The sequence below is a fragment of the Akebia trifoliata genome, chromosome 14 (assembly GCF_017979445.1).
Source record: "Akebia trifoliata isolate Shusen 1 chromosome 14, ASM1797944v1, whole genome shotgun sequence".
Taxonomy (NCBI): Eukaryota; Viridiplantae; Streptophyta; class Magnoliopsida; order Ranunculales; family Lardizabalaceae; genus Akebia; species Akebia trifoliata.
The window spans coordinates 4,770,198-4,795,638 of record NC_141388.1 but is presented as its reverse complement, the minus strand read 5'-3'; the positions used below and the strand labels follow the sequence as shown (position 1 = coordinate 4,795,638).

At 32.6% G+C, this 25,441-nt stretch overlaps 2 pseudogenes; one reads left to right on the top strand and one right to left on the bottom strand.

Annotated features, from left to right (window-relative positions):
- The first annotated feature begins 958 nt into the window (after nt 1-958).
- On the top strand, nt 959-2,290 carry LOC147385699 (beta-D-glucosyl crocetin beta-1,6-glucosyltransferase pseudogene; annotated as a pseudogene).
- A 4,147-nt stretch (nt 2,291-6,437) lies between these two features.
- Nucleotides 6,438-8,747, bottom strand: LOC147385698 (ABC transporter G family member 20 pseudogene; annotated as a pseudogene).
- Nucleotides 8,748-25,441: the final 16,694 nt, after the last annotated feature.

Here is a 25,441-nt window from a genome sequence, read left to right as displayed (position 1 = left end):
TCAACATAGCGTCGCAATGTCCAATGGAGACAGTTCAACATTTTCCATAATAAATTTTAATCAATTTTTGTTGAAGGATAGTACTCGGTTACCAAACTCTTAGTCAAATTTCTATTCAAAGTGTTTTGTATGATATAGACTAAAAGTTTTGAAATTGATTGATTTTTTGTAAGAATAATCTATATACTTAAGGAAATCTTCCTCACAAAAACCATTCAATTCTAAAAGTGTTAGTTAATCTTACTTTGTAAGTTGAATAAAAATAGATTATCAATTTATAAATCATTTTTGATTCGATTAGAAATTTTGGAATGGATCGATATTTTCTTTTATAAGGATCACAAAAACATCAAACGATTCTGAAACTTTTAGGCCATATAAGATAAAATTTTGAGCGTAATCCGACCTTTTATTGAAAACTGACATATTTGTTAAACTTTACGAAAATATAAAGATTAAAACATACTAATGGGACTGACACGGACACTTAATAGCGAGAGAGAAGAGAATTTAGCATATTTAATGACTCATAAACTTTTACTGTTAAATAAAGATTTGCTACTTTACAATTAAAAACAAGAGTGAGTGAGTGAGTGGCAGGTAGCTGGCTTACTTTGCCAAGTGGATGACATTATGCGCTTGTTTCAGAAAAAGCAGGCATCCGCGTCAAAATTTCGATACAACTCTCTCCTTTGAATTACACGTGGTCTTTAAAGAGATGAGCAAATATCAACAAAATGTAAGGCGTGAAATAAATTAAAATAATGAAGAGGGTTGTATCATAATTTTGAAGAAAGTTGGACTCGCTTCTGTTCTGTGTCTCCGTACCTAACTCTTTGAGAGTAGAAGAACCCTAAGCTCCTCCACATATATATATATATCTCATCAGTTACCACTTACCACCACAAAAAGGAGATCAAAACCAACTCTGAGACACAGAGAAACAAAAGCTGGTTTAATGGAGAACAAAGAGCCCAGGCTTCGTATTCTAATGTTTCCATGGTTAGCTCATGGTCACATAGCTCCTCTATTTGAAGTAGCCAAGAAACTCGCAGAAAGAAACTTCTACATATATCTCAGTTCCACACCCATTAATTTAGTTTTCATCAGACAACAAATTGGTGAAACCCCCCTCCCTAATCTAGAACTTATAGATCATCATCTTCCCTCGACCCCAGAACTCCCACCTCACTTACACTCCACCAAATCCCTCCCAAAGCATCTCATGAACAATCTCAGAGACGCATGTGACCTTTCACGCCCTGACTTCACCAATCTCTTAATCCGCCTTAAACCTGATTTATTAATCTACGATTTGATGCAAAATTGGACCCATGCCGTCGCCTTTTCTTTCAACATCCCAGCCATTGCTTTTGGACCTTGTGCTGCATCTGCTACTTCTTATCTTATGCACATGGGAGGCAAGCCTGGTGTTCCGTACCCATATCCTGCCATTTATCTTCATCAACATGAACAAGACAAGATCATCGAGATGTTCAGTTCTGATCATCGAAATACTGAATCTCTACATCCTTCTTTGAACCTAGTCTTGATTAGGTCTTTTAGAGAAATTGAAGGCAAATACTTAGATTACCTCTCTGAGATAATGGGGATGGAAATTTTACCTTCAGGTCCTATGGTAAGAGAAGCAGCAAGTGATGAAAAGGAAACAAAATCAGAAGTGATGGAGTGGCTTGACAAGAAGGATAAATCTTCAGTTGTGTTTGTTTCCTTTGGTAGTGAGTATTTCATGACAAAGGAGGAGATTGAAGACTTTGCTTATGAGTTAGAGCATAGTAAGGTGAATTTTGTATGGTTTATTAGGTTTCTTGCAGAAGATAAAACTACACTTAATGAATTGCTTCCAGAAGGGTTCTTGAAAAGGGTTGGAGACAGGGGACTTGTCGTTGAAGGATGGGCTCCACAAGTTCAGATATTGAAGCATTGTAGTGTTGGTGGATTTGTTTGTCATTGTGGATGGGGTACTGTGATAGAAACATTGAAGTATGGTGTTCCTATTATTGGTCTTCCAATGCACATTGATAATTTTATTGATTCAAGGTTGGTGGTGGAGTTGGGTGTGGGAATAGAGGTGAAGAGAAGCAAATTTGGAGGAGGTGGGATTGCTAGAGGAGATTTGGCAAAGGTGATTGATTTGGTGGTGATAGAGAAGGAAGGAGAGGAAGTGAGGAGGAAGACAAAGGAGATGAGTAAGTTAATTGTAAACAAAGGAGAGGAAGAAATTGATGTGTTGGTTGAAAAATTGCTCAAGATTTGTGGAAAGACTTAGAATTGAGAAGAGTAGAAGTTTGGAAGAACCAATAGTGGTAGTTTACTTCTTTTCTCTTGGATTTCTGTGTTTGTTTTTATTTTTATTTTTTCTCGATGTCGATGTAGTCTTTAATGGTGTTTTAAATTTTCTAATAAATATAAATAAATCGAGAAACCAAATTGAGCACGCATTGGCATGACCAATTTGACAAATTATTGTTTCTTTCATAGATCATATGTTTTTTTGGTTTTTTCGCTCAGACTTAAAAAAAGGTCTTTTTATTTATTTTAAAATCTTATTAAAGCCATTTGCCCCTGAAAATAAGGATCTGCTTCCCCACACAAGGAAAAATTATTTAAAGGACTCTCGTGGAAGGACTTTTCTATAAATAATTCGTAGATCTTTTTCCTTGTGTATCCCAAAAAAAAAGATCAATGGTTTTATACCCCATTCGTATACAAACCGCCTATTTTAGCACATTGATGTATCATGACTCTATTTGTAAATATTTGGAATGGTACCGACTTGGGGTCAAGGAGTCTGTACCTTCTTTGATCTCAAATTCGAATCTCACTACCCATAAAAAATCTTGGTGGTCGCGCATTGTCGCACGTGTGTAGATTAACACGTGATGGCAAAACTTGGGTGCGGGGCGTAGGGACTAGTCTGATGCACGTAAGCTGGCCTGGATACCCTTCGATATCAAAAAAAGCAAAAAACAAAAAAAAATCTGGAATGCATTTTTTTTCTCACAAAAAGATGACATTGAATTTTCAAAGTCAATGGAATAATGAGTTATTTGTGACAGATATTAGTGGTGGATAAAACAAATCTGTCACTAGCTATTACCCCCACAATTTCTTGTTCTACTCTTAATTTGCTTCACAAATTTATTTTTTCATTTTTAATTCTTTCAAATTTTATTTTCCACTCTTAGTCCCCACCCCTCATAGGCAAAATCCTGGTTCTGCCATAAGACATGGATCTTCTCTTTTAGATTAAAAAAATGAAAAAACATCAATGCCATATCTTCACCATTGCCATTGTCATCTCATCATATATATATATATCATCGTCATGGATGCCCTATTATGAAAAAACATCAATGCAAAAAAGAGGGTTCGCCAAAATATTAGAGCAGTCTAACCTCTTCAATTTTGATTCTGTCATGGATTTTTCAATTCGATACTGAATAATCATCTTAGGAACCTTGTAAAAAAATGGGCCTCCTTTGACAAATGGGAAAATAGTGGACATATAATGTGAGTGCAATCCCTAAATTTGGCGATATGTACAGTAATCAAGAAACTAAGAAAATATAAAAGATTTTGAGTTAAAAAATTAAAGGAAATGATGTTTTTTTATTTGCCTCTTTTCTTAATCTAGAATTTTAGAAATATTTTTCTAAAATTGTAATAGGGACTGACTAGGCGACTAGTTGTAGATCATCTTGTACCAATTAAAGTCTTGTCGACTACAAAAATCTTCTTTGTATTGCATACATATGTTCTTTGTCTTGTTCGGTCACACTACCTTTTTTTTTCTTCTTAATCAATTGAGAAAAAAAAGGATTGCACTATGACTTTCTCTTGACCATCTCCATCTTCCATCAATTGCACTCCATAGTTATGGCAGTGATACCAAGAGAAGGTCCTTGCGATTTCGATTATCTTTTTTGGTAATACCTAGATGATAGGAGCAGAAAAGGATGAAATTGGTTGAACAACATCACAAAAACATTTCCCGTGAGGTACACCTATTAGGGTTAAGAACAATTATTATTATTTTTTAAATGATACTTTTGTAATTTTGAAAACAAAGCAACTTAAAATTATACTGTAGTTGGTTGCAATTTTCTTAGTTTTTTTTCTTTTTAATTATAACAAAATGACCCTGATTATATTAAATTTAAAAATAAAAATAGGGGCATTTATGATCACTCAAATTTTTGTGTAGAACCACTTCTACTTGGCCTTATCTCATTATATATAATAGTAAAGATGTATGATGTGGAAGAATAGCCCATAGGATTTCCAAGAAAAATGTAACTCTTGTGAGATATTTAGTATTTTCATGTTGGGCTTTGGCTTTATGAGGTTAATTCAAAAGTCAAGAGGGACTTTTCTGAAGTGATAGAGAGCCTTTTCTCTCTCTCCCGTGGACGTAGGCAATTTGCCGAATCATGGTATACTTTGTGATTGATTTCGTTTTAATTTCTCTTCCCTCACAAGGTTTAAAGTTGGGAAGAATCCTTATATTTGGTTGGTGCATTGCGCAAAACCAACATTCATAGGTCAGTGGGCCTGAAATAATGCCTCATAGGGCCTCTTGAAGGATAAGATTAAAGCAGCCCTTTAAACATTTGTTTTGATTTTTGATCTGTAGGTCTAACGTCTACTTAAGGATGAGCCGGATTTTTTTGAGTTGGATCCAAAGTGTATACCACATGGTTATTGGTTCAGGTTAATTGGACCGGTATCATTGGTTTAGGTTAGTGTTTGGGTCGGGCCTGTTTTGGGTTTTTTGCTACAGGCTTCTTTTGGGCAAGCCTTGAAGGAAAGGCCCACGTCTCAATCGACTCAAAATCTTGAGCCAAAAATTGGGCTGATGATTCTGGGCCACTGCACTTTTTTTTAATTACATTTATAAGGAAAGTCCTCGACATGCCAAGATCATAGTCACAAAGTTCTCCAATTTTTTTTTTTAAATTCCTAAAATTCTTCAAATTAGAGGTTTAACCAATTAAATTGGTGAATTGATGAATTACTCGATTATTCCTGAGGAATTGTGGAGCATGGTAACATTTTATCCTTCACCATAAAAATCTTATTTTTTCCCCCATTTTTTAGTATGAAACTTTCCCATATTTATCCAAATTAATCGAATTGAATCCTACTGAATAATTATTGAATCCAAACTTTGCTACTATGGTCAGGATTCACGACCAATGAAGATCAGGGATCAATTTTTGATCTACAGGAAATACTAGTTCAAACAGGGACTTTTCTAGCCTCCACCCACAGTTAAGGCTGTCCATCTACCTGAGAGTTAGGATTTGAGGATAATAAACACATTTCATTGAGATTAGTTACAATCTTCTAGAGATTAATACACTTTTCACTACGTGAAAACTGAAAAATTTGATGGCCAAGGCCAACAAATTTTAGAAACTGAATGATGGTCTAGGGTTGTCGAAATTCTTGATGGCTTAGAGGCGCCAAATTTCTCCTATCATTCATTAATTTTATGATTTCAGCCCATTGAAAAAAAAAATTTGACATTGAAAAATTTGACCCCAATTCGATCCCTTGGTCCGTCAAATTTGAGCCTTTTCCACATTGTGTTTTCTTAATTAGGGAGAAATTTTTTTCTTGGGAATCCTTGCCATCCGAACGGCCAGGTTGATGTCAACCGGTTAGTGAGGATAGCATTCATTTGCGAAAATTGTTAGAGATGTCCATCAAAGGAACCGTTGAGATGGGAGCATGGAGCCTAGAATTCATATGGACCCCTGGGAAACATGTATGGATCCTTAGGAAATCTGTATTTTAACGAAAAATACTTTCCTTACTAGTAAGATTTTAAATCTTAGTAACTAAGTGTCCTTCAGCCCAAATTGATAACCACATTAACAATTAAACACCACAGCCTTCTAGATTTCGTGAAAAACTCATCTAAAAAATAAAAAACACAATTATTTTGGACTTGATCCAAGGTTTTTAAAATGTACAACTGCTGAACTTTTATCCAAGTCGTAAATTTAAATTTAAAACTCAACGGGGAAATATATATATTGGAATTTTTATTTTCAAAGTTTATAAAATTTTGTACTCCACAACCCATTGGACTCGGATCATGTTTTTGGATGCTGCAACGACCCTTAATTAGTAAGAATCGAAATCTTACTAAGTTAGTAACCATTTTTAATTTCCTTTTGTCTCCATCAAACATTTTAATTAGGAGATGAGAAAATGCATCCAACAAGACATAATGAAAGTCAAGGGAGATGATACTAAATTTTTTGAATCTATGGAGGTATTCCACATATATAGATAAAATATATAAACTATTATGAATCTGTGACATGAAAAGTTGAAAATTCAAATAGGAAAAGCCAAGCATCAAAAACAGAAAAGATGGCTTACTATTATTAAATAAACCCATTTGATTTCATAAAGTTAATAGAATCCACACATGAAGTTTAAGATTTATATATAACAGCAAAAAAATGTACAATCCTAAAGGAGTACCTGAAGTTATTATTCTTACATCCAGTATGAATCTACCTCCTCTTGTTTTTGCTCCCTAACAACAAAGAAAAGTAGAATAGAATTCTAAAAAAGAAACCCCAAGCCAATGTAATCCACAAGCAATCCCATTTGCTTAGATTATTTCTTATTCCTTGTCGTCCCAAGATATCCAATCCCGTTGTGAGGCAGCTCTCGCTTGTAATGTTCATTCCCAATGAATTACTTATTTTCTTCAACAAATTAATCTTCATGGCAACGGGAACAATTCCAAGCTCCGTGTTATCGAACATCTGAGTCCCTCTCATAAAACATTTTCTCTCATTTTCGAATTCATTCTGCAATACAGCTTGGTAAGAGTACTTCATCAAGGATGTGTAATGTAACCATATCAAGTAATGTGGAATTCGATCACTATTGACCGAAATCCCACTAAAGAGAAGGAAGTAACCAACGATTGCGACAACCACTGTAAAACCTATCATAAGATCAGATACTATTGCAGATAGGAATGTGACGAAAGAATTTCCCGCCCAAAACAAAGCAAAGATTATAAAAGCGAAGAAGATGAACCCCGAGATGCCACCACCAAGGCCTACTGCCCAAAATGTTGTTGCTGCGAAAGCGGTGGAGAGAAAGATTAAAGATGGTATGACTACGATTGTGGTTGATAGAACGTAAGATGATCGACGATAAGCGTTATTAGCTGTCTCTCGCATGAAAATATATCGCTCTAGGATGAAAACTGGGAGGGCATCAGTACAGAAGTAAAAGATTGTACACATGGCGAGTCCGTAAAACCCTAATCGTTCTTTTACACCTTTGAGAGAATTATCAAGCTGTCGAAAAACTAAAGCTAACATGAAACTTGTAACCATAACTGGCCCCAATCGGTTTCGGATCAGTTCAGGCATTCTCCTCGAATTAGTTATCGATCGCTTCGACAACACAAAGATCTCGTTCCAGAAAGGATTAGCAAATGTAGCGATGCTGGATGTAGGGCTTGCGTTATTGGTCAGAGCCCCCGATACTAGTTTTCCGTTCGACATACTCACGCTAATTGCATCTTTCAAAGAGATCTTCAAAAGATTGGAATCCAGTGTGTGAGGTTGGTTGATGGTCTGCCATGACTTACTGAATTCAACCAAGCTTTCCGTTCCACTAGGTGATTCCTCGAGCTTGTGAATTAAATCCAATGCAAATTCAACCCAATTCTCATTTTCTGGAATAGAATGCCCAAACTCAGCGAAGAAAAGTGGGAGACTCGATGGTAATCCACTGTAAACAATCTGCCCACATGAGAGAAAGAGCAATCGATTGAGTAGGCCAAGAATTCTATAACTAGGTTGATGAATCGACATGATAACGATACTCCCACTTTGAGCAATCCTTTTAAGGACCTCCACCACCAAGAAAGCGTTGGTGCAATCGAGCCCTGACGTTGGTTCATCGAGAAACAAGATGATCGGATCATGAATTATTTCGATTCCTATAGAGACACGATGACGTTCTCCACCAGATACCCCTCTATGACCTTCGTCTCCAATCATTGTCTTGGCCACGCTCCTTAATCCTAGTTGATCAATCAGGGCACTAACCCTTGCTTTCTTCTTGGATTTGGAGAGTGAGTGAGGCAATCTTAACTCGGCCGAGAACATGATCGTCTCTTCAACTGTTAGCATTGGGAAGAGAAGATCGTCTTGCATGACATACCCAGAGATCACCTTGAGAAGCCCAGATTCCACTATTGGTTTTCCATTAAGAGTTATGGATCCTTTCAAGCTGCCCTTGGCTATTCGATTGGCGAGAGCATCGATCAATGTAGATTTCCCCGATCCACTGGTGCCAAGGATGGCTAGGATCTCTCCGCTTCTCGCTTGACCAGAGACATCATTCAATATTAGTGTCTTCTTCTTCTTCTTCTTATTGTCTATGATGGCATACGTCAAATTACAAAAGGAGAGAACGAAAGGAAGAGAAGTTTGTTGGAAAACATGTTGAGGTAGTAGAGTCTTGTCTTCGTTCTTATCCTTTTGTGTGTCTTCGTCAAATCTCTTGAAGAGGTCACTGAGAGTATTTGGAGACAACCCTGCAACAGCGCTTCCCTTGAGCTCTTCAATCTCCATGGATTCTCTCATCTCAAGTGAAAAAAAAAGTTCTTAATCTTAGTAGAGAAACTCTTGGTCAATTTGACTACAAATACTCCTTCATGAATAATACTCAATCAAACAAATGCTTAGGATAATGTACGCGTACCCAACCACATGCATTCTTCACGACTCTTAAAGTATATCATGCGATACAAGTAAAAATCATCTACGGTTATGTATGCATCTCCACGTTAGAATTGTGAGAATTACAGTAAATCCTGTGTCACCCCAGCACTACTCTTTATGAACGGTAATTTAAGGTAAATCATACATATTTTAAAGTTTTTTAATAAGAGAGATTTACCGGGTAGACCTATCTGTTGCAATTTTATTACAAAAAGTCCCTTATTTTATCAATTTGTAATCGAAGAGACTTTTACTTTATGAATCAGACTAAGATCAGGGGGTGGAGCCAGCTTATTGTTCTTGTGGGGGCAAATTACAAATAGAAAAATTTTCTGATTTTCTATGGGGCAAAGCAGTAGAATGTTAAAAAATTTTGTGGGGGCAAATTACAGATAGAAAAATTTTCAAAACTTCTGTGGAGGCAAAGCAGTAGAATGTTAAATTTTTTTAAAATATTATTAGTACTTCCCTATTGATTTTAGAAATTCTTGTGGGGCAATTGCCCCCACTGCCCCCACTGTAAATCCGCCCCTGACTAGGATGACTAGTTTAATAAGATTTCATCAAACATCATCTAAAATTTGAGCTTGATTCAAGCTGTTGAAAATGGATGGCTACTGAATTTCCAAATGTAAATCTAAAATTCAATGGTGAAAACTAACTTAATTGTATTGAATTTTTGTCGAAGTTCTTAGAATATTTTCCTTTATAGCCCTGTGCCATCTGATCATGTTTTTGTATGCACATGATTTGTATCTACTCCAAGGTGTGTTGAGTAACAAATTAACGCTTCAATTTGAATTTTATGATGTCCCCACTTCAAGGTTTCCTTGTTAGTGAACTTGATAAAGTAAGGTTTTATAGGTAAAAAATTTCATAAAGTTAGGTTTTCTTGGAGTTGTCAGAACTCCAAGGAAGTTTTTGTAATAAATGTGCAATGGTTAGGTCTGCTGGGTAAATCTCTCTTTAATAAATACCAAAGGTGGTATGTGCAAAGGCACATGTATCAAAAGGGTTTATTTGTTATTTAGACCATTGTTTATAGTGTTTTATTAGACCAAATTGAACCAAGTTACCATTGTGGTCCGACCAATTTGACATGCATATTCTCTGTATGATTATTGGTTCGATTTTTAGAAGAATTGATTCTAAAAGACAATATTTCATGGATCAGGATTAATTATCGACATGGCACGTTTTAGATCTTAAAACAAGTCAGACTCCCAAAGAAGTCGTTTTCTATCTATTCTCTGTATGCTTATTGGTTTGATTTCTAGAAGAATTGATTCTAAAAGACATTATTTCATGGATCAGGATCAATCATCGACGTGGCATGTTTTAGATCTTAAAACAAGTCTGACTCCCAAAGAAGTCGATCATTTTGTTTCTATTCTCTGTATGTTTATTGGTTTGATTTTTAGACGAATTGATTCTAAAAGACATTATTTCATGGATCAGGATTAATCATCGACATGGTACGTTTTAGATCTTAAAACAAGTCAGACTTGCAGAGAAGTCGTTTTCTTTTTGGTAGGGCTCTAGTCAGGTGTCATGTTCCTAACTAAGGTCAGGTGCAACCCCATTTTATACCACATGGCATTTTGTTACCCACCTTATAGATATGTGGTCCATCCTTTGGTGAATCTACCCATAAAAGATCAGTTTGCTTGGTGATGTGAATCCAATATTGATAATAGCAAAATGATTTCTAATAGAAAGATTTATATTCTTTTTCAAGAGATTATATCTAATGGATACAAATTATCAAACACTATGAATTTTGGTAAGTAAGTTCACCAAGGATGAACCACATATCGATACAGTTACTGTGTAACCCGTTTTTCTGTAGCTCTCTATAATTAATGCCAACAGTTGAGGGCATACCACATCATCAAGGTGGTTACATTCAATATTGCAAATTTAGAGTTCAAGACGACTGAGTTGTTAGATTTTTACAAAACAAATATTAAAAAAAAAATTACTAATTAACTAATCTAACTTGAGAAAGTGTGAAAAATCTCTCTTTTTCTTACTGGGTTGAAGGTAAAATGAAAAGAAGAAAACAAGAAAAATTCATTAATAGATAAACAATTTGAATGGTTGATCTCAATTGGGAAAAAGCTGATCTCAATTATTTGGATCGTTGAGATCCACATTTTAAATCAGGGATCTCACTAATCGAAGGAGGGTGAGGTCCGTGAGGGAGCGTTAAGAGAGAAAAAAAAAGTTTATTCATGGATTATCAAGTAATGTAGAAAAGTTAGGAGGTGTTTAAAAAGAAATTCTTGGGTTCATTAAGTAATTTTAAAAAATGAAAAAGAAAATCTTTGCATTAGAGTTTTATTTTTAGGATGCTGTTTTGATGGAGTCATAGAATGGTACCTACGTTTCTACGACACAATTCCATTAGAAGAAAAAAAAAAATTAAGAATAATACTGGAGTGACTTTAAAATTCACAGCTTAGGTGTGCACAGAACCATAAATGCTTTCATCGAGATACGAGTGGAAAACATTTATCATTATATGAAAATTGAAAAATTCGATAGAAAAAATTGATGGGCCAAGGAACACAAATTTTAGAAACTGAATTGATGGTCTAGGATTGTCGAAATTCTTGATGTTCTTAGATTTGACGGCTTAGAATTGTTGAATTTCTCCCATCCTTCATTAATTTGACAGTTTCGACCTGTCGAAAAAAAAATTTGATGATGAAAAATTCGATGTCAATTCGACCTTTTGGTCCGTCGAATTTTATGAAATTTGACAGCTCAAGACTGTCAAATTTGAGCTTTTTTCACATTGTGTATGGTTCAATACGCACTTCCACATCAGCAAAGTGTGAATCAATGGAAATTTGAAAGTCACTCCTGCATTACTCAAAAATTAGTTAACGTCGATTAGAATTAGTATAATAAATAATTAAAACTAGGAAAATTCTGAAGTAACATTGAAATTGATGATTATTTCACACATAGCTGACTTGGATGTGTGTATAGAACCATAGATTCTTTTCATCGAGATACGATTGAGAAGCATCTATGGCTATGTGCACACTTATAAGTGAAATGATGTCAATTTCAATGTTACTCCATCACGACTCTTAAAACTAAGTAGATAATCGGGTGAATGACTCTGAAGAACTCTTTATTGAGAATATGTACCGAATGGTCCCCCGATAAAGAATAAGGACCATTCAAGTCCCACTTAATAGAATATTAATCTATTAAGGATCTCTTGAAGTATTTTTTTAAGAAAATACTTGAAATACACTTTTAACATGTTCACAAAGTGTTTGATCTAAAAATATATTGAGTCAAGTAAAATACTTGATCAATTTATTTAGTTATTAATATTTTTGTGAAAAATAAAAAACAAATATTTTATTTATAAAAAATTATTAATAAATTCAACATAATTTTATTTGACTCATTTGTGTTGACTTACTAATTTTTTTAGTTGAATTAATTCAATGAACATTTAAGTCGAGTTCTAAAATTATGTTTTAATTATTTAAAAGTATTTATATATTTTAATAAATCTGATATACATAGATTAAATTAGTTTGATGATGATCATACTCATCTCCATCATCATCATCATTGTTGTAGTTATCATCAGCACTCATGATTACTAGTTTTGAGAAGGGAAAATAAGTTTTTTTTTCTTTTCAGTTAGTTCTTTTTTTCATTGATCTATCAAAGATGACCATAATTAAGGGGCATGTCAGTAAATATAAAATATAGGAATAGCTTAAATATTCTCAAATAAATATGTTTCTTTAAACTTCAAAAATCTTGAAATGGTAATTATGACATTTTTGTTTCAAAAATCCCATTTAGACTAATATTTGATATATTGGGTACCAAAGAGTCCAAAATTTTTTTTAGAAGACACTTTTGATACATATTTTCAAAAAATAGTTTTGTGCCGTCATTGTCCTTAATTAATATTGACAAGTGGGTAGTTTGCATACTAGGATTTAATATCGACAAGTTTGTTTTCTTGCTTAGCGAGCTCACAAGCCTTGTCATAATAAAATTTGCGTATGACGTCATACTCAACTTTGAACCAATGGTTTCTTACCACGTGATTTTTTTTCTCACAGCCCTACACTCGTTTAACATATGGCAAAGATGACTTAAGCAAGTAGAAAGAAAGAAAATGTCTCTCATGCCCATTGTGGAAAATACAAATTTTCTTGATTAGATCACCCTGTGGCCTTCAAAAACATGATCCATTACCACAGTGTTGTAGAGGACAACATTTTATTAACTTTGAAGAAAAAGAATTAAAAAAAAGTTATTTTTCACCGTTGAATTTGAATTTTAAATTTTGGTGTTTTGTAACCATCCATTTTCAACACATTGAAAAACTTTGCTCTTTTGATTTTTTTTTTTATCATGTAATCTAGAAGGTTGTTGTGTTCGATTGCAAATGTGATAATCCATGCATGCCTAACTTTTTTTTTTTTTATAAGATTTAAAATCTTAAAATTAAAATTTGTGGGCAAGATGAGCGGGTAGGAGAGATAATTTTTTTTCCTATTGCTTCCATCATATATGCCATATGTCTTGATGGTCTGTGAGTAAAAAATCACTTCATTCCTTACCTTTTCTTGAACTAAGATTTGCTGTTTTGAAAGCTATGTACTAAGCTGTTGAACCAATGGCATGACGTCACGTGTTTTAAATGAGCATAAGTGATTGGTCACTAAAAGAAAATTTTGGGAGAAAATTTGGGAGCAGTTTAAGTGCTTTATTTTTAATAATTTTTTGTACACATGGCATCATGCCATAGGTACATCAGCTTAGCACATAACTTAGAAAATACCCTCAAATGCTTATGTCCAAGTCTTTTTAATACAATAATAGGGAACAAATGAACAAAATCCAATTTTGCATACCAAAATGCCTCCCATTTAATCTTATTATAATCTAGGTTATTTTCGTTAAAATAGATAGAATTGCAATCCCATGACTCCTACGTTAATCTTTAGCTTTCAATAATTATAAAAATATCATTTTTACTAATCTATATAATAAAATACAATGGTATGGATTTCCTTACCCTTCAATTTTATTATCTTTTCTCTTTCCTACCTTCTTTCCTTTTTTTTGATAATTTTTCTAACTTTACTATCTTTACAAATTCAAAGATTTTTTAATAACACCTCACTAATTATATTACTTTTTCTTTTTTAACCACAAAGACGTTGCTCTTGTCGTAGGCACGGGCAAACTCTAGTTTATCTATAAAATTACATTAATTAACATTTTTAGGTTAATAACATAGTTAACATTTTTAGATTAACAACATACCTTTATAATTATTGAAATAGTAAAATATTATATAAAATGAGATTATCTATTTAAAACTATTAAAATAATTATAAAATTTAAATCATATTTAAATCCTAATTTTCGTAAGACATGTGTGTCTCTCCATACGCCACCTACTAGTTATTATAATGAGAGAATGTTGATTGGGAGAGGTTGATACCAAAATTTGGAAGACCAAAACTACCCCCACATTTAAAACCTCATTGTCATCAAGGTTATTTTCATCAAAATAAATAAAATCACAATCCCATAACCCTCTAACTACATTGGTGCGAAATAAAAACTATTACTTATGAATACTATAAAAATAGATTTCATATAGTAAAACTAATATTAAACAAGACAAAAAAAATCTCATACGAAAACATAATAAACAAAAGAATTTTTCAATGTTTTGGGAATAAGTCTTGATTGAATCTCCGATTAAAAAATTTGTGAATTAATAGCAATTTTCTAAAATATCCAAAATTTGTGTTACTATGGCTAGATATATCGGAATTAGTGATCCCAACAAGAGTCCTTAAAAATATTCTCCCATCTCAATCATAAGTTGATGTTCAAGAATGTAATTTCCCTACAATTTTTTTTGTCGGTGAGAAAATCACTCTTGCCAATAATTAATGCTCTCAAATTCATGCAAGCTCCCCTCACATGACTAAATGAGTTAACACATTAATTTTGGAAGCGGATCCTCTGCAGCACAACTATCTTGTAACACTCTCTCAACCGATGAGAGAGAACCATAATATGAAAAACTAACATCACAGCCATCTTGTGATCATGGTTTAGATCTAATTTTTTTTTGTCAGATCCATGTTTTTAAAAATGAACACCCCCTAAACTATCAATTTTTTAAGGGTAAGATTTTATTGTATTGCTGATGTGACACTCTTTCAACCGTCCGAACATTGCTACAGGGGTGCTACAGGATAGTTGTGCTACCGAGGATCCGTTTCCATTAATTTTATACCCAGCAAGGAAGGTTTATAATTGGCATGAAATCCCATAGGTAACAGTTAAATATGCATGATTGAGTACATGGACCACTAAAATGGTTCGGTTGGTTTTTATTTCATCTTCATCTTCTTATGATAGTGATGGTGATAGTGATTGTGATGGCATTGAGGTCATTTTTCATTAGTTTATAAAAGAAGATTGTACTCAAGGGAGCATGTCAAGAGGGTCATTTTTTATTGGAAAATGTTCAGCACCAAATATTTTGACAAAACATTTTTCAAAACATGGGTTAGAAGTTTTGGAATGAGCTGATTTTTGGTGATGATGATCTCTACGGTGAGGAGATCATCATCATCAAAAATCAGCCCATTCTAAAACTTCTAACCCCATCAAAAATGGTTTACAAAAAATGGACGATCCACGATTTTTCAACTTGTAAACATGGGGCTAGAAGTTTCAGTGGGGAGATCATCCTCATCAAAAATCAGTCCATTCCAAAACTTCTAACCCATGTAGAACAAAAATGGTTGGCTAAAATGTTGGCCAAAATGTTAGGTGTTGAACGGGACCCTTTTTTATTAGTCTTTAAGAGAGATGGTGATAGTGATGGTAACAGTTAGATCAGTATCATTGGGCATATGAAGCACTAAAATGGTCCGGTTGCTTTGAAGATGGATAGCCACGAAACTCTAAATTTCAAATCCAATGGCGAGATTTTTTTTTTTAATCCTAAAATTTTATGATCTACAACCATGTGGCATCTGATCTTGTTTTTGAAGTTGAAGATGCCTGGATTTTGGAAATAAGCAAATTAATATTTCACTTTTGGGTCAAACCGATCCAAAATTTAAAACATCAGTGTAGAGATTTCAGAAGTATTCTTGTAATTGTTGGATCAGCTTATGAGGATCGATCCATGTGGCTCATTAAAGAAACGGGGTAGATCTTCGGTTTGCATTACAAGGGTTGGCCTTAAACCGTGGCCTGTAATATGCAATAAATGTTGCACTCCTTCACTATCATCTTTACCTAACGCTATCCTTTTAAATGAATTTGCACTACTTTTCCTTTATCGTCATTTCCTTCTACAAATTAAAGTTCATGATTGTAATACCAAGAGAAGGTGCTTATAGATGTGACTGGCAGCAACACCTAGAAAATAGGAGTAGAGAAGAATGGGATAGGTCGAAGGAGAGCACAAAGACTTCTCCTATGAGATACTGTAACTTGTTGGGTTAAATTTGTATTTTAAAGGAAGTACTTTTTTTGGTTTTACTCACTGTCCTTGTGTGGGTGTATGCAATAAATAGTTATGTACTAGATTCAATCATCAATGTTTTTTGAAATTTTTTAATAATAACTTACCGAGTCTTTCAATAATTTTTGGTAGACATATACTGAACATTTTTCACATGTGATCCCATGTAATGAGGTGTTCAATAATGATGGAGCTTGGAAAATGGATTACGACTTTGTTGCGTGGCAAACTTGAACAATACAAAGTCACTCATATTTGCCACTTAAGACATCAAAATCACTATCTCGGTATTAAATTCCTACATTTGCAGGGGCGGAGTTAGTAAGGAGCTTGTTGGGGCAATCACCTCCATAGAACTTTGAGATAGTCCTGTATTTTCAACTAAATACATTCCTAATTTTCCCTCACTCAATCATCTCCCTCCTTATTGCCCCCGCCCACCCCATCACCTCCCTCCAATTTTTCCACCCAGCCCCTTACAGTTTTTGAACATTCTCTTGATCAGGCCTTGTCTCATGGACTAATTAAAAAAGACCTAAATAGCCTTTTCTTTAATTTCTAACAAAAAAATCTTTGAATTTCTTCCCAAAACAATTCATATTCAAACTTTTCAACTACAACATTAATTATAGTTTGTCCCCACTACAATAAAATCCTGCTCTACCCTTGTACATTTGGTCACTTAATTGAAATATGTCTTTAGTTGATTTTTTTTTAAATGTTCCAGTTTACTCTTTCTTTTGAATTGTTCATCTTGAAACATGCTAAGAAAACTCCAGCCTCAAATCATAACTGCTAATCAAATAAACTGTTAAGATGCCAAGGATTAGCAAGTAAACCTATAAAATAAATTATCGCATAAATAATAAGAGTTCATTTTAATTGTTTTTTTCTTGGAAATATTTTTTTTGGCATAGATGTTAATTAATAAATTAATAATCTATTTGGGAAAAAAATTAAAATTAAAAGGAGAGTGAAAGTGAATATAGTAGATTTAATAAAATATTTTCTATTTAATTTTGAAAAGCTTTTTTCCCTTATTGATGCTTTTATAATAAATCAAAATTGATAAAGTTCGTCATTTTATCATGTCTGCCTAAAATTAACAATTCCTATTCCTAATTGTTGGATAAAATCCCTTTGATTTATACTAAAGACCTATAACCATAAATAAAAATAAAAAGTATTTCAACTCAATGAAATTGATTGAAGGATGTGAGTGTTTTATTTCAAAATTTCTTTTTAGTTTACTCCATTATTGGTGCTATATTTTTAAAATGTTGACATGCCTCTTCATCGGGCCTCCACCAATTCGTAAACATAAGTAAATTATAATGATGATAATAAATATGAGGAGACGTAAAGACCATTGGTGCTATGTTTTTAAATGGATCCCTCGATGATTTGATATACTTCTATTCTTTCAAAAAGGTGAGAAGCCTCTTGCTCTTGGTCTTCATTTATAGACTAATGAAAAATGACTTAAAAAACCGTAGTCATCGGATGATAGCTATGGTGATGATGATGCTGATTCACATTTGGTAGGGATGGCATCTGATATTTTCAAAACCTTGGCCGAGTTATAAACCTCATCCAAGTCAATTGGGATTTCTTTAACATTTAATAAAATGATTACTTTTTCAATAATTTAAATATTTATTTTTAAAAAAATGATTTTATGATTGAATGTCTTCCAAATTATAATTTTTTTTTTAATATAGATATATTTTAATAAATAATTATAAATTAACCTAAATGTTTATCTCATCCCAGACAATAATACCCAATCAAATCAATTCTATATCAATAGGGGATGGTATGAAATGTAATACTGAGTTTTAAATGTATGAGTTACAAATAGGCACTGAGATCATTTTCTAGTAGTCTATATAAGGCTTAAAATGGGTCGGAACTTGACCCAAAATCTGAGTAATCTGAAAATTGAATTTTGTGCGTTTGACCTCTTGGAGTAGATATGAATAAAAAATGAATATAGTTTGATGTCCCTTGAATCGAGTCAAATACACGAGGAATGGGATATTGAGGTTTTTTATTATTATTGATAATTTATAAAAATAAGATAAAGTTCAAGGGGGAGTATGTCATGAGTTTGAAAATACAAATAAGAAGGTATCTCAAAAATTTACAAATCGTGAAGGGGCATGGAGTTTCCTTGAAAAAATAAATCAATAAAAGACAAACACATGGTGTAAACAATTTTATGAAAAAATAAGGGAGCACAAACACAAATTAAGTTACTAAAGGTAAATGAGAGAGTGAATTTATTTAGTAAAGAAAAATGCTAAACTACCTAAACAAAGACACTAATGTAGCAATATGTACAGAACCTTCCTTATGTATCTCAAGGAAAAAAATCTATGGTTCTATGCACTATGCCACATCAGCGAGTGTCTTTTGAGTGTTCTTATTTTTGAGTCCGATTAGCACGACTCTTTAATAAGAGAAAAAAAAAAAGGTGAAGTTGAAGTATTTAGACTTAAGAGTAAGTCTAACCTCACTAACTTAGTATGATTTCAAATCTTACTAAGGGCCATTGAGATCAACTTGTGGCATTCAAAAATACTATTCAATGTCGCAATGGTGCCGAGGACAAAATTCTATGAATTTTTTCACTATTAAATCTTAATTTTAAATTTGGGAGTTTGGTGGGGGCATCCAATTTCAACAATTCGGGCCAAGTCCAAAAAAATGAAAAAAAATTGAGTTTGTTTTTTCAGAAGCAAGTTTTCGTGGGAAACGTTGAGGGCTGCAGTGTTGGATTGCCAATTTGGTTATACATTTGACCTCAAATTCCCTTAGTAAGATTTGAAATAGTAGTAGCAAGGAAAATGTTTCTCTAGAATTAATATTTTGAAATTGAAGATGCTTGGATTTTGGAAATAAACAAATTAATACTTCACTTTTGGTCAAACCGATCCAAAATTTAAAACATCGGTGTAGAGATTTTAGAAGTATTCTTGTGATTGTTGGATCAGCTTATGAGGATCGATCCATGTGGCTCATTAAAGAAACGGGGTACATCTTCGGTTTGCATTACAAGGGTTGGCCTTAAACCATGGGCTGTAATATGCAATAAATGTTGCACTCCTTCACTATCATCTTTACCTAACGCTATCCTTTTAAATGAATTTGCACTACTTTTCCTTTATCGTCATTTCCTTCTACAAATTAAAGTTCATGATTGTGATACCAAGAGAAGGTGCTTATAGATGTGACTGGCAGCAACACCTAGAAAATAGGAGTAGAGAAGAATGGGATAGGTCGAAGGAGAGCACAAAGACTTCTCCTATGAGATACTGTAACTTGTTGGGTTAAATTTGTATTTTAAAGGAAGTACTTTTTTTGGTTTTACTCACCGTCCTTGTGGGTGTACGCAATAAATAGTTATGTACTAGATTCAATCATCAATGTTTTTTTTAATTCTTTTTTAATAATAATCTATCAAATCTTTCAATAAATTTTGATAGATACATACTGATTTTTCACATGCGATCCCATGCAAGGAATTGCTTAATATGTAACTATCAATCTAAGAATGATAAATTTGATAGAAACATATTTTAAAAATATGCTATTATATAGTAGGTACATATCGAACAGTTTTTTACATGGGCATCCCATGTGAAAAAATGTGTTCGGTATGTACCTATCAAAATAGTGCTGATGAATTCGGTCCTACCTTATCATACGTACTAAGAATTTTGAAAATAAAAAATTCTGATGCAAACGATAAAGATAAAATTTATTTTTAACATGGTTCATTTGCAAAACAATTAAAAACAAATCCAAGAACAAAAGATGATGAAAATAAACGATAAAAACTCACTTCCTTCAATCAAAATTGAAGAATGTCTCTTAGAAATGGATCAAAATGTGATCTTTCGATGAATCTCTGAAGAAAATCGTTTGATTATGTGGATTCGATTGAACTTTGATAAGTTTTTTGGTAGTGATGTTTCGATAAAGTTTAATATTTTTTTCGCTAAATCGATAACGTTTAACATGCTTCAAATCGGTAGGAGGGAAAGTTGCATTTGTTCGGTGAGTGTTAGATGGGTGTATGAATAAAACATACTAAAACAAAAAATGAGTGTTAGATGGGTTGCAAATTATTTGCTGAAATTTATAAAGGGCTCATGACATTCATGCAAATAATTTGCAATATAAAAAAAAAATTCAAAATGTAACCAAGCATCATTAAATTAGATTCCAACAAATCATTTGCATTTGCAAATGATTTAATTTGTAACAAACAAGGCCTTAACGTTTAAGTGGGTGTGACAAGCTAAAATGTGAGTGTCAGTAGTGCACCCTTACTTTTTGTTAGGTTGGGGCACAAGTATACAACCTGAAATATGTGATTTTCAAGTAGTCGATCTCATTTTGCCACTCTTAGTTTTATTAGGACTTGAGTAGTTTTGTTCAAAGAAGCACTCAAGTCTCAACCTAAGTGCAAATTTATGGTTGCCGCCACATTTTTTTATTTATAAAGTCACATATTTTCTTTGATAATTTGATATATTTTGAATTTAGCCCTACAAAACTTTTGGCAATTGCCCCACCCCACTCAAGTTTTGTAGGTATCAGAACTCCTCTATTTAGTTAATATTTGACAGTTGTCCCTATCCTCACAGGTGACATTGCCCCTTGACTTAGATCTTCTCTCATAAATTTATGAAAAATGACCTAAATGCCCTTTTCTTCAATTTTTAATAAAACTTCTTTGAATTTTCTTCTCAAAACCACTCATATTCATGTTATTCGACCTTATTGGAAAACTATAGTTTGCCCATTCTACAAGAAAATCCTGGCTCCGCCCTTGGTCTGAATCATAGATTAATGTCCTGAAATCTTTTTTAAAGAGAGTTGGATTGTAGAGAATATATCAAGATTATTTCTTTTCTTTAAGTAGAGAAACTTCTCTCATTGTTTTGGTGTTGGTTCATTGACTAGTGCTAAATCGATGCGGCAAAACATACGTGGTCTATATGCAGTTGATGAGGCAAGGGCATAAAACTATTTATCTTTTTTACATGTATATCCCAAAGAAAAATGTCTATGGTTTTGTGCCCTTTCCAAGTCAATCACATATGTTTTACCGTGATAATTTATCATGGCTCTAGTTTATATTCTCTCTCTTGGATCTTTTGAGTTAAGTCGTTAAATCGTAATCGCATATTTTAAACAACGAAGTCTCATAATGAGATATCTTTAGGGCGTTCTTGAGCGCATTATGGAAAATTTCACAAAAAATTATTTTTACTGGTTGAATTGCATAAAAAAAATAGTAAGAAATCATTGTTTTAATTTATTTTTTGAATGACTTCTTTTTCCCATTATTGATAGGTTCACTCCTTCTTGGGATATATTACGCCGTGGTGATAAAATAGAGTTAAATGCATAGGTTAACTATTTCTTTGTCCCAACATTGATGCCCAAAATTTTATCTTCTTTATTGCTCTTTCATTTTGTTCCTATTTCTAATCTGGTCTGTATAGTGAAGTCTTTGAGTTTCATTATCAATAGTCACAGAGTTTTGGATTTACTTAGGAGTTTCTATCACTTATTCAAGTAAAAAAGTATATATTCAATAATAAAAAAATAATACTAAACATACCAATAGTGTGATCACAGTAGTTTAAAGATAAAAATGCAAGTAACACTCGTTCAATGCGTATTTGTTTTACAAACATGCAAATATATTTTACACTACTAAAACTCTTCAATCACTATTTGTTCCAAACTTTACGACTCTACGATCGTATGAATTCCGATGCTAAAGACTTAAATATAGGAAGTTTAATGAGAAAAAAAAAAGGGCAATGACCACAAAGATGTATTTCTTGAAAGAATGTACCAAAAAGTCTCTTCTAAAAAAATGGGACTCTTTAGTGCTCATTTTATCAAATATTAATCTAAAAAGTATTTTTTATAGTGAAAATGTCGTAATTACCCTTTCAATGATTTTTTAAGTATAAGGAAACGTGTTTATTTGAGGTACTCCTATGTTTAAAAATTAATAACATGCCCCTTGGCTATGGTCATATCTTATAAAACAATAAGATAAAATATCTAAATGAAAAGAAAAGAAAAAATCTTGTTTTCTCTTCTCAAAATTAGTAATCATTAACTTGCATAGATGATGATGTTGACTTCAACAATGATGTGGGGATGAGTATGGTAATCATCATCATAAAATTGATTTGATCTATGTATATTGGATTTACCATAATATATAAATAATTAAAACATAATTTTAGAACTTGACTTAAATGGATGAGATAGGGTGCACTTTCCTAAAAGAATGAGTGGCTCTAGTGGATCTAGGGATAGGAAGAAAAGGATTGAGCCTAGACCCAATCAAACGGATCTCGGGATTTGTATTAGATCGAATTGTTTCAGCTAAAAAATTAACAAGTGAACATAAATAAGTCAAACAAAATTATATTGAATTTATGAATACCTTTTAATAAATTAAAAATATTTATTTTTATTTTTCACAATATTGTTATAACTATTTGGTCTAGTTTTTTATTTGACATAGTGTATTTTTAGGTCAAATCACTCAATTTAAAAAAAAATGGTATTTTAGAGATTTTCCTTAGAAAGATATTTAAAATATCCTTAATAGGTTAATATTTTATTAAGTGAGACTTAAATGGTCAGTATTATTATTAGGGGACTATTCGGTACATATTCTCAATAAAGAGTCTTTCACAGTCATTGTCTCAATAAAAAAAAAAATGACAAAGCTTTTATGATTGCACAACCATGGGGATTTTTAGGATTTTTTTAATCAATTTGTTCTAAAACAGGTAAATAAAAATTAATGATTAAATCCAACATGAATTATTAATCAAAGAAATTTTATTAGAGAAAGAAAGAATTTACTATGAGGAGCAGTCGTAAAGTTTCTAGTTGAGGAAGATGAAAGTAAATAGAGTTTGAGAAGTGTGAGTTTCTAATTATATTTTTTTATAAGTTTATTAACTGTTCGTATGCTAGCAAATAGAATTTTTCTTTTGTTTTTGTTTTTGTGAGGGGGGGAGGGGTGTTTAATAAAAGGATTTGCCTATACCGTGGAAAATTGATTTTCACACTATTTTTGTTGATTTGCTATGTCAAACATGTGAAAATATCGATTTGTCACGAAAAATCTTTTTTGCCTAATTTTCCTTGCAAACAAACATACCTTGCAATAATGATGGAGCTTGGAAAATGGATTACGACTCTCTTGCGTGGCAAACTTCAACTATATATAGTCACTCATATTTGCTACTTAAGACATCAAAATCACTATCTCGATATTAAATTCCTAAATTTGCAAGGGCGGAGCTAGTAAGGAGCTTGTTGGGGCAATCGCCTCCATAGAACTTTGAGATAGTCCTGTATTTTCAATTAAATACATGCCTCATTTGCCCCCATTCACTCATCTCTCTCCTTATTGCCCCCAGCCCATCACCTCCCTCCAATTTTTCCACCCAGTCCCTTATAGTTTTTGAATATGACATTGTCTCTTGATCGGGCCTTCTTTCATGGATTAATTAGAAAAAACCTAAATAGCCTTTTCTTCAATTTCTAACCAAAAAAAATCTTTGAATTTCTCTCCAAAACAATTCATATTCAAACTTTTCAACTGCACCATTAATTATAGTTTGCCCCCACTGCAATAAAATCCTGCTCTACTCTTGTACATTTGGTCTACTTAATTGAAATATGTCTTTTGTTGATTTTTTTTTAAATGTTCCAATTTACTCCTTTTAAATTGTTCATCTTAAAACATGCTAAGAAAACTCCAGCCTCAATTCGTAACTGCTCATCAAATAAACTGTTAAGATGCCAAGGATTAGCAAGTAAACCTATAAAATAAATTATCGCATAAATAATAAGAGTTTATTCTAGTTGTTTTTTTCTTGGAAATATTTTTTTGGCATAGATGTTAATTAATAAATTAGTAATCTATTTGGAAAAAATTAAAATTAGAAGGAGAGTGAAAGTGAATATAGTAGATTTAATAAAATATTTTCTATTTAATTTTGAAAAGCTTTTTTCCCTTATTGACGTTTTTATAATAAATCAAAATTGATAAAGTTCATCATTTTATCATGTCTGCCTAAAATTAACAATTCCTATTCCTAATTGTTGGATAAAATCCCTTTGATTTATGCTAAAGACCTATAACCTAAAAAAAAAATAAACAGTTTTTCAACTCAATGAAATTGATTGAAGGATGTGAGTGTTTTATTTCAAAATTTCTTTTTAGTTTACTCCATTATTGGTGCTATATTTTTAAAATGTTGACATGCCTCTTCAATGGGCCTCCACCAATTCGAAAACATATGTTAATGATAATGATGATAATAAATATGAGGAGACGTAAAGACCATTGGTGCTATGTTTTAAAATTGATCCCCCAAGGTTTCGATGATTTGATATACTTCTATTCTTTCAAAAAGTTGAGAAGCCTCTTGATCTCGGTCTTCATTTATAGACTAATGAAAAATGACTTAAAAACCCGTAGTTATCAGATGATAGCTATGGTGATGATGACGATGATTCTCATTTGGTAGAGATGGCATCTGATATTTTCAAAACCTTGGCCGAGTTATAAACCTCATCCAAGTCAATTGGGATTTCTTTAACATTTAATAAAATGATTACTTTTTCAATAATTTAAATATTTATTTTTAAAAAAATGATTTTATGATTGAATGTCTTCCAAATTATAAATTTTTTTTTTGAATATAGATAAACATTAATAAATAATTATAAATTAACCTAAATGTTTATCTCATCCCAGACAATATGAACCAATCAATTCAATTCTATATCAATAGGGGATGGTATGAAATGTAATAATGAGTTTTAAAAGTATGAGTTGCAAACAGGCACTGAGATCATTTTCTACTAGTCTATATAAGGCTTAAAATAGGTCGGAACTTGACCCAAAATCTGAGTAATCAGAAAATTGAATTTTGTGCGTTTGACCTCTTGGAGTAGATATGAATAAAAAATGAGTTGAATATAGTTTGATGTCCCTTGAATCGAGTCAAATACACGAGGAATAGGA